The 11426-nt window shown below is 39.8% G+C and overlaps 1 non-coding gene across 1 annotated transcript; it reads left to right on the top strand.

Moving 5' to 3' along the window:
• The first annotated feature begins 1126 nt into the window (after nt 1-1126).
• Nucleotides 1127-1233, top strand: LOC127088931 (small nucleolar RNA R71). The gene has a single exon (XR_007790733.1). It is a non-coding gene; the product is annotated as a small nucleolar RNA R71 (small nucleolar RNA).
• The last annotated feature ends 10193 nt before the right edge of the window (nt 1234-11426 follow it).

Below are 11426 nucleotides of genomic sequence, written 5' to 3'. Positions count from 1 at the left end.
TGCATAAGAAGGTATTTGGGTGATGGCTTCTATGAAAGGGATTTCTACATGAAGTTTTTCTATAACTTTAATAAATTTTTGATACTGTTTATTGATCTGGGTTTGTTTGAGTCTTTGCGGATATGGTATAGGTGGTTTATATGGCGGGGGTGGTACGTAAGTTTTATCTTTAGGTTCTTCTCCTTTCTCTCGACCTTCCTGATTTTCAGATTCCTCTGGTTCCTTTACTTCGCCCGTGGGTTTGGTACATTCCTTAGAAGTTTCAGGTTCACTCAATCTTGGGTTTGGTGGCTCATCATAAGCGTTCCCACTTCGTAGGGTAATGGCATTGGCTTGGCCTCTCGGATTTTGTTGAGGTTGTCCAGGGAATTGTCCTCCAGGTGTAGTCTGAGGGGCTTGGTTTAAAGCTACCTGAGAGATCTGGGTTTCAAGCATCTTGGTATGAGTAATTATTTGGTCAACCTTGGTTCCTAACTGAGCAATCAATTCGTTAACATGAATGTTTTGGTTCATCAACTCCTTGTTTTGTTGGGTTTGAGCGGTGATAAAATTTTCCATAATTTTCTCAAGGCTCGGCTTTGGTGGTACAGGTTGCATAGGTTGATTTGATCTTGGGGCTTGATAACTAGGTCTCGGAGGTGCATGATTTTGGATTGGGTTATTATTTCTATGGGAGAAGTTAGGGTGATTCCTCCATCCAGGGTCATAGGTATTCGAATATGGGTTCCCTTGGGTGTAGTTCACTTGCTTAGAGTGGGTTTCATTCAATAGACTGCATTCTGCAGATTGGTGTCCTTTGGTTCCACATATCTCACAATCCGACGAAACTGTGGCTACAGTATTCGGGTTTATGTACATATGCTCGACTTTGAGGGCTAATGCATCCATTTTAGCTTGCATCATGTCTATAGAGCTTAGTTCATGCACTCCTCCTTGGGCTTCCTTCTTCTCAACTGTCGCTCGTTCGACTCCCCATGATTGATGGTTTTGAGCCATATCTTCGATGAGGGCACAAGCTTAAGGATAAGGTTTATTCATCAGAGCACCGCCCGCGGCAGCGTCGATGGTCATCTTTGTGTTATAGTGAAGTCCATTATAGAAGGTTTGAATGATTAACCAGTTTTCTAAACCATGATGTGGGCATGCTCGTAACAACTCTTTATATCTCTCCCAAGCTTCGAACAACGATTCTCCTTGGTTTTAGGTAAATCTAGTTATATGGTTTCGAAGAACGGCGGTCTTACTCGGGGGAAAGTATCTAGCAAGAAAAACTCTTCTAAGGTTATCCCAAGTCGTAATGGAATTGGGTGGAAGGGAATCTAACCATGATAGGGTTTTATCTCTGAGGGAAAAAGGGAATAATCTTAAACGTATTGCCTCAGGAGAAGCTCCATTGGTTTTAAAAGTGTCTTCTAATTGAAGGAATATTTTTAAATGTTGGTTAGGGTTCTCAGTAGCGAGACCTGGAATTGTCTCTGTTGCACTAGTTGCAACAGGGATGGTTTAAGTTCGAAATTATTAGTTGGGATGGATGGGTTTACTATACTAGAACTAGGTTCTTCATTAGATGGTTGAGCGAAGTCCTTAAGAGGTCTTTGGTTTTGATCTTCGGCCATAGCTCTCTTAATTCTATGAAAGAATAAACGTGCGCGAGCGTAACGTTCAGGTTCCGCCAGAGGGTATACTAAGCTTAAACTTCCGGTGTTGTGAGTTCTTCGCATTGACCGGCGGGGAAATAGCCTAAGTCTAAACGATATAACAACAGGAAAATGAAATTTAACGAAATAGGTCCCCGGAAACGGCGCCAAAAACTTGATGTGTTGCTTTCACAAGTATACGAACGCGTCAGAGTAATATAAAAGATTGTCGAATCCACAGAGACCAAGTGTCAATCTATCGTTATTTATTGTTATGGTGTTTATCAAAGGCAACCAAATAGGTGTTTTTAGAGTGTGCAATGAAAAGTAAAGTGTTGAATAAAGATTAATTAATAAAGACAGGGTCGAATGTAATTCACATAATCAATTAATAATCCAAGTACTTGCTAATAGAGCTACTTATGGGCAATGTTTCCTACTTTGAAAAGAACTAATTTAACAGGAACTGTCGCTTTCGCGTATTCAGAACCGAGTTGTACTCCCTAATCAAACCCTCTTATTGTCACTTATAAAAAGGCGCGCATTGCGTTAGAGTAGTAAACCTATTTTTAAGAAATATAGTATCTTGACTAAGTTGAAAAGTATTATAACCTGGATTTCTTAACCAAAAGAGGTTCTTACGAACCAGACTCTAAACTTATAAACGCGTCCGAAAATAGTTTTAAAATCTCTTTTCTTCTTAAGTTAAAAACTCCTAATGAACTAAACAAAGCGCTTTCGCTGTTTTTGAAATAGTTAAAAACAATTAAGTTTAGATAGACGTTGGACGGCTTTCGATCTTACCCAACGGAATTGAAGTGCGGGAAAACTTAAGTTGAAAGTTAAAATAGCCCTTAAGTACTACTACGAACAATTGTACGGATTATCGGTTCAATTACGATCCTTACATTCTAACCTTATAAATTTAGTTAGACATGGTAAAGTAAAAGTGCATTAATTTAAATAAAAGTAGTGCGAGTGCGGAAAGTAAACAAAAGTAGTGCGAGTGCGAGGAAATAAATAATTTAAAGCGACTGCGAGAAAATAAATAATTTAAAGCGAGTGCGAGGAAATAAATAATTTAAAGCGACTGCGAGAAAATAAATAATTTAAAGCGAGTGCGAGAAATAAACAAAGTAAAGCGAGTGCGGGAAAATAAATAATTTAAAGCGAGTGCGAGAAATAAACAATGTAAAGTGAGTGCGGGAAAATAAATAAGATAAAGACAAGTAATAAAAACCTGCTCCAATCGGAGGGTTGAGTAAATTGCAAAGCGGAAATGAAAATGGCGCCAGGATTAACTTCCTTCCAAAGTGCTCCAAACTCGATTACAGACTCTATCACAGACTCGATTACACAATTGTGGTAACACTCCAATGCGAAGCGACTACCCCTTTAAAATACTGAATATATGCCTAAAGTGAAACAAAGTTGCTTCTGAGTTTGCCTCTGTTCTAAGTTTGGATGATTGTAAAAGTGATTTCGAGTTTCTATTTATAAGCAAGTAAAAAGATGGAAATGACTTGGATTCCCTTCAACTTGAAAATGGGAGGGAAACTATTTTCCTCTAGTGGCGCCCGCCACAAGGCCAAGGCGCCCGCCACAAGACCATTTTGAGGCGCCTTAGTGGAAGTAGTGGGGAACATGGAAGTTGAGGGAAGTTGAGCTTGGACACGTAATGGCAAGGTCTATGGCGCCAGCCATGGGGTAGGCCACAAGTACAAAATGCTGAATTTTAGGGTTTTTGGCTCTTTTTCGCTCCTTTTCTCGATCGGGGCTCCGATTAAAGTAAAAACCTGAAAACAAAGAAAAACATAGCAATAACACAACAAAATAACAATAAAACAACTAGAATGCATGTGAAATCGGAGTCGAAAATACGGTAAATTTAAGTGTTATCAAACTCTTCGACACTTAAACCTTTGCTTGTCCTCAAGCAAAACATTAAAAAGCTCATAAAAGAAAAACTGGTGTAAACGAGTGCTTTAGGTAAAAATTCTAAGTTCAAGTCGGGATGCAGTGATAGGTACTAACTGAGTGAACTAAGGTTATCATGATGACACTAATCCACAAATACGGACATAAACTTCATTCCTATATTCACCAACCCATATTATCCCACAATACCTAGGCCTGCTTCTTCATCTCTTTTTGTGTCCTTTTCATTCAGGCGCAATCACATTAAGCCCGTTATCCATACATGCTTCATAGTAGAGTGGCCTGTTAGTGATTATGATCTGAGAATGGGGTTTCTGGCACATAAATATGTGTAAACCCTTTTATTGGACCCAACTGTAGTTGTGGGGGATCAGATCGTAATCTGCCCTACCGAGTTCAGTGCCAGATACCTCTGAACCAACTAACAGCGTGTGAGTTTCTTTCTTTTTCTTTTTCTAGCAATTTTTTTTTACAATCCTTTGGTTTAAATGACTTTGTGAGGGTCACCTATACCGGAGTTGCCTTTTTGCTTTCTTTTATTTTTTTGTTTTGCTGGATCATTCACTTATTTGCATCGGTCCCCTACGTAGAGGATGCGTAGGCCGGAGCTGACTTTTGAGATAAACTACTGAGGACTTATACGAAAATGATGATTAAGGCCATGGTATATGGGGTTTCGGGAATGATTCCTATATTTACGAAGTCTATGGTGCTAAAATAATACTGATGTTTCGCAAAGTTCTCCCAAGTCACCGCATCCTTACTCAAAACATGTCTTTAAAACCTGAAAATTTTCGGAATAACACTGTTTTCTTTTGCAAAAAATTTCGGTAGGGCTAAAGGTATGGGGAGATTAGATTGTACTAAAGATACACTATATTTGGTGACTCGTCAGACTCATGCATTATACTAAAAAGCAAAATAAATAACTAAAAGGAAATAAAAATAAACAAACTATCCAAAAACAGCAAAGAAAATGAACAAACTAACTGAAAATAAAAGAAAAGAAATAAAGGCTCCTCCCACACTTAAATCGAACATTGTCCCCAATGTTTCAAAATAAGATAAGGGAAGAGTTACCTGGCAACCTATTGCTGACCACTGGTGCCCTTGCCATCCTGAGGTGGATGACGGGATCGGGTACGACGACTCGATACCCAGTGCCTCCATACAGTGCTGATCAGGGTAACGTGTGGGTGCCATAGGGCGCTGATACAGAGCGATGTAGCGCTCTCTCTGAGCATTATCTCTATAGGCCACGTGCATATCATCGAAATCCTGCATCCTGTAAAAGTTAAGAAAGTGATCCTGAAAATGCAAACCATTCAAATTTTTAGTCTCGATGCAAAATATGATAAAATAAAATAAAAATAAAATTAAATAAATGCAAAAAAGTAAAATGAAAGAAAAACCATGGGTTGCCTCCCAAGCAGCGCTTGTTTAACGTCATTAGCTTGACGATTAGAATTTATACACCTGTAGTAGTAGGGATTGGTGGATCAATCAGGGTGTGGCTTGAGTAGTATACTGGAATGTCTCCTCCTTCGTAGAGCTTCAGTCTTTGTCCATTTACAATGAATGGACTACAGGTTTCGTTCTTGATTTCTACGGCTCCGGATCTCAGAATCTTGGATACTTCGAAAGGACCAGTCCATCTTGAACGTAGCTTTCCAGGGAAGAGTCGTAACTCAAAGTTGAAAAGGAGAACAGGATCGCCTATATTGAAGTTTTTCTTTACTATTCTTTTGTCGTGATAGGCTTTTGTTCTTTCTTTGTATATTTTTGCATTCTCGTAGGCCGATTGCCTAAGTTCTTCTAATTTATGAATGTTTAGGGTACACTTTTCTCCTGCGGCTAGGTAGTCTAAATTCAAAGTTTTAATGGCCCAATAGGCCTTATGCTCTAATTCGAACGGTAAGTGACAGGATTTTCCATAAACTAGTTGGTAAGGAGTAGTTCCTATAGGGGTTTTAAAAGCTGTTCTATAGGCCCATAATGCTTCTTGAAGCTTCTGAGACCAGTCTCTCCTAGAAATAGAAACAGTTTTCTCTAGGATTTGTTTTATCTCCCTATTAGATACTTCTACTTGGCCACTAGTCTGTGGGTGGTATGGTGTTGCTACTCTATGTTTAACTCCATATTTTCTTAAAAGTTTGTCAAATATTATCGATATGAAGTGTGATCCTCCATCGCTTATGACTAAACGTGGTGTTCCAAATCTAGGGAATATATAGTTTTTAAATAGTTTGATCACTACCCTAGTGTCGTTTGTGGGTGCAGCTATAGCTTCAATCCACTTAGACACATAGTCTACAGCTACTAAGATATACCTATTTCCTAAGGATGGTGGGAAAGGTCCCATGAAATCTATACCCCATACGTCAAAGAGTTCTACTTCCTGAATGTTTCTTAGAGGCATTTCATCACGTCTTGAAATGTTTCCAGTGCGTTGGCATCTATCACATTTGACAATGCAAGCATAGACATCACGCCACATGGTAGGCCAGAATAGGCCAGCTTGAAGAATCTTGGCGTATGTCTTAGAGGTGCTCGCATGTCCACCATAAGGTGCAGAATGACAATGTCTTAGAGGTGCTCGCATGTCGGGATAAACTTCAATACCCTTTTGACTGACGATGAAGCCTAAGATTTTTCCTGATCGAACCCCAAAGGTGCATTTGTTTGGGTTCAAGCGGAGTTTGTATTTTCTCAAATGCTGAAATAGTTTCAAAAGATACTCAACATGATCTTCCTCAGTCTTTGATTTTTCTATCATATCATCTACATAGACTTCAATCTCTTTATGCATCATGTCATGAAAAAGAGTAGTCATAGCTCGTTGATAGGTGGCACCAGAATTCTTCAAGCCGAAAGGCATTACTTTATAGCAAAATGTGCCCCAAGGTGTAATAAAAGTTGTTTTTTCCATATCTTCGGGCGCCATTTTGATTTGATTGTAACCGAAAAATCCATCCATGAAAGAGAAGACCTTTAACTTGGCGGTGGTATCGACCAACATGTCAATGTGTGGCAGAGGAAAGTCATCCTTAAGACTGGATTTATTTAGATCTCTATAGTCAACGCACATGCGAACCTTTCCATCCTTCTTGGGAACTGGCACAATGTTGGCCAACCACTGTGGATACTCTGATGTAACAAGGAAACTTGCATCAATCTGCTTTTGCACTTCCTCTTTGATTTTGATCGCCATGTCCGGGCGAGTTCTTCTTAACTTTTGCTTGATCGGTGGACACTCTGGTCTCAACGGTAAACGATGCTCCACAATATCGGTGTCCAACCTTGGCATGTCTTGGTATGACCAAGCAAACACATCAGTATATTCTCGGAGAAGCTCTATCATCCTCTCTCTGACCTCTGGCGCGAGCAGTGCTCCAACTTTGACTTCTTTTCTATCCTCTTCAGACCCTAAGTTGATTACTTCCATAGGCTCTTTGAATGGCTGAATGGTCTTTTCTTCATTTTCGAGCAGTCTAGAGATTTCATCTAGAATGTTTTCCTCTTCTTCTTCTTCCGTTTCATACACAGGGAATTCAAAGTTGCAAGAGGGCATAGGGTCATTGGTTTTAATGGATATGTCATGAATTAATCTGCACATGTGATTTTATGCTTGTTTTAGAAACAGATAAAAGTGTGAAGTTATGTGCAGCTATCTGGAAATGTTTATTTGCTTTTTTTTAGATTGCCATTTTCCAGAAAAAAACAACAAAACAATAAAAACAACAATATGGAAATAAAATAACATTTTCATTGATTTAATTCTTCAAACGCAAGCCCAAACATTGTCACTTTCGCCTCAGGCATAACGAAAGGATTTTTTTGAAAAGAAAACAGACAACAAAATATTACTTTGAAATGTGAACAACAACAGAAACATCAACAGAGGTCCAGTTTTGGTGAATTACTCCGTGAGCTATGAAGTCGGTCGGAACATCTTTAGGATTGTCTTCCACAATGGCATTGGCTTCAGCTGCTTCGTCTTCTGACCCCGGGATGTATTCAAGTTCTCTATGATGAGGAAAGTAGAAAGGCACATATGCATCTTCCGCCTCAAGATCATATTCATGATCATCGCAGTAGGGTTCCCATGTTGAATCATTATCCTCAGTGACGACACTAACTTCTGGCAAAGTGGGATTAATGAACCCTCCACTATGGAAAGTTTCTTTGATTGAACGAACAGATCTACTTCCTTCTGCAATCTTCTTGGAAGTAGGAGAAAAGCCTAAACCCTCTTGGTTTTTATTTTCTGGGAGATCCAAAATTGTTCCCTAACCATCGGTTATACCATCATTGACCAGCCGTTGTGCATCCTTGAATGAAAAGATGGATACTCCTCTCTTGATATCTTTGTCAATCAAAGAAAGGGCTTGGAATTGAGTTCCAACATCTTCTTCAGGTTCAAGATAAGAGAAAGATGATAAGTGGCTCACAACCAGTGTTTTCTCCCCACAGACTGTCACTAGCTTCCCGTTCTTCACAAATTTATGCTTCTGATGCAGAGTGGAAGTAACTTCCCCAGCTTCATGGATCCAAGGCCGACCCAATAAACAACTATACGCATCTTCTATGTTCATCACCTGGAATGTTATCTGGAAAGTATGAGGTTTGATGGTCATAGGAAGGTTAACTTCTCCAATGACTGTTTTTCTGGAACCATCAAAAGCTTTGACAATAATCCCGCTACTCCTCATAGGAGCACCTTGAAAAGAAAGTCTGGAAACTGTCGACTTCGGCATGACATTGAGAGACGATCTTGTATCAACTAACACACTTGACAAAGAGTCATTCATACAGTTGATTGAGATATTTAGTGCCATGTTATGATTTCTTCCTTCTTCGAGGAGCTCTTCATTACTGAAACTCAAGTTGTTGCAGGTCGTGATGTTAGCGACGATACCACCAAATTGTCCAACCGTCACATCATGGTCTACATAAGCTTGTTCAAAGACTTTCTGCAAAGCTTCACGGTGAGCCTCAGAGTTCATCAACAAAGATAACACAGATATCTTAGAAGGTGTATGTAGTAATTGTTCCACCACATTGTATTCACTTTTCCTGATGAGCTTCAACACCTCATCATCATCACTTTTCGGATTCATGTTATCAGATTGTCCAACCGGTTCAAAAGGGATCTCAACATGGGCCTGCTTTCCTGCTGCAACATCCTCAGTCCTTTTTGCGAATATACGCCCACTCCTTGTGACTCTGCTTACATCACCGACGTTAACAATGGAGGGTAGAGGGACATCATTTCCATTCTCAATCATTGTAGCATTGTACTTGTAAGGCACGACTTTATCAGATTGGTAGGGAACTGGGCCCGGTAAGTTAATGACCAGAGGAGTCACAGAAGTCTTCCGACTGTCATAAGTAATCTGTATAGGCTCAGAGTCATTGAAGTGAGGAACTATGACATTCACTTCGTTTTCACTATTGACCATATTGACTTGATTATAATCTCTATCTCGGTAGGCTTCAATATAACCTTGGTCCATTTGCTCCTGGAGATCCGTTACAACAGTTAGGCATCCTTGAGAGTTCCTAGAACAAACCCTATAAGAGGCATAGTTACGTGGAGGCACAAAACCATTCTTGCTATATCTGGCGTGTTTCTTTACTAAGCTCTCTCCCAATAATCGTACATCATGGATCCGGAAACTTCCCGGGAAACCATATACCATGTTAACTGAGGTTGAACCATGTTGCGGTAGAGGATTAACTTGAACATTGGGGTTTACATCCTTAAATGAAAGGATACCACTCTTGATGAGCCTCTGAACATCTGACTTTACACCAAAATAGTTTTCAATGCTATGTCTTGGTGTCCCTTGATGGTAAGCACAAAATTGATCTGCCTTGTACCAATAGGGAAGGTCCTTTGGCACAGGTGGTGGAGACCTTGTCTGGACATGATTTTTAGCTAGTAGTGCAGGCAACAATTCTGCATAGGACATTGGGATAGGATCAAACTGTGGCCTTTTTTGAATACATTTTTGATTGTTGAATTGAGAGCGAGCCTGTTGTGGAGGCTGTTGATGTTGTTGATTTGGTGGTTGTTGCTGAACATGTTGTTGTTGCTGATGTTGTTGAGGATAATGTTGTTGATGTTGATGCGAGAATTGTGGTTGATAAATTGGCGCTACCATTGGTGGACTAATGATTGGTGAAACGGATGCAACATGTTGATACTTTCTTCTTTTTCTGCCATATGAAACGACACTAACATCTGATTCTTTCTTTTTGGAGAAATTATTGGCGAATTTCTTAACATGACTAGAAGCGTCGGCTTCCTTAGTCAAACGTCCCTCTCGGATTTCTTCCTCAAGTCGCATGCCCATGTTTACCATCTCGGTGAAATCACTAGGTGCACTGGCGATCATGCGGTCATAGTAGAATGAACTCATAGTTTTCAAAAAGATTTTAGTCATCTCTTTCTCTTCAAGTGGAGGGAAAATTTGTGCAGCAATTTCACGCCACCTTTGAGCATATTCCTTGAAACTCTCTTTGTCTTTCTGAGACATGCCCCGGAGTTGATCTCTGTCTGGAACCAATCTACATTATATTTGTATTGACGAACAAAAGATTCACCAAGGTCGTTGAAAGTACGAATCTTTGCACCGTCCAAGCCCATGTACCACTTAAGAGCGACATCAGTTAAATTGTCTTGAAAGTAGTGGATCAGAAGTTGATGGTTGTCAGTCTGAGTGGACATCTTCCTAGCATACATAACCAAATGAATTTGAGGACATGAATTTCCTTTGTATTTCTCGAAGTCTGGTACTTTGAATTTATGAGGAATTTGAACATTAGGAACCAAGTAGAGTTCGGAAGCAGTCTTGCCAAAAAGATCCTTACCTCGAAGAGCGTTGATTTCCCTTTGCATTTCTAAGAAATGATCTTGAAATCCCTCTAACCTTTCATCTACTCCCACAACTTCACTTGGAGCAGCGTGAAAAATGTTTTCTTCATTATAAGGAGTTGTATGCACCACATGAGGAGGTACAAACATCACAGCAGTCACTACTGGAGCTTCAACGTTTTGAGGGTGGTATCCTGTTGGCATATAACCGTGAGGCATGCCCCAAGGGAAACCAGGTGGCATGTGATATTGTTGATCATTGACGGCCGCCACTGGAATGGGTGTTGAGACGTTCTCAGAGATTGTTGTTCGTTGCAATGGATCTTGAGAATTGTTCGATGACTAATTCTGAGCAGCCACCAAGGTGTCCATCATAGCATTAAGCTTTTCCAAACTGTCTTTCAAGGTGATTACTTCCTCCCTGAGCTCTTGGTTTTCTTGTTCAAGTTGACTCATCCTTCTCCGACGACTGGCTCGAGTATTTTACTGGTGATTCAGTTTGACTATTGGAGGGAGAAGACACGTGTAAGTTTCTTGAAATGCAGGAACTTGTGCTTGAATGATGCATGATATGCAAATGCAAAAGATGAGTTTTAATTTTTAAGAGACTCAATAATTTATTGCAAATATTATAAAGACAAAATTTGGTATAAGCTGAACAAAAACCTCTTTTTATTAAACAATTGAGGGATTACAAAGGGTGAAATACAATTTCAACGATCCTAAACAATATAAGAGGAAAACAGCTACTGGATGATGCTTCCTTTTCTGCCTCTTTAGCTGAGCATTCTCGATCATAAGCTTGTCGACGATTCCCTTCCAAGCACCTGAGGTGAGAGGTATGCTGGAGTACTCATGAAATGGCTGGACTTTAGAGAGAAGTAAACCTTCTTGTTCCTCATGTTTCTTCACAGCTTGTTGTTCCAAAATCTAAATTAAATCATCCTTTTCCTTCATCTGCTACTCCATCT

This window comes from Lathyrus oleraceus, chromosome 5 (assembly GCF_024323335.1).
Source record: "Lathyrus oleraceus cultivar Zhongwan6 chromosome 5, CAAS_Psat_ZW6_1.0, whole genome shotgun sequence".
Classification (NCBI taxonomy): Eukaryota; Viridiplantae; Streptophyta; class Magnoliopsida; order Fabales; family Fabaceae; genus Lathyrus; species Lathyrus oleraceus.
The sequence above is the reverse complement of the archived record's forward strand: the minus strand, read 5'-3'. Positions and strand labels throughout refer to the sequence as shown.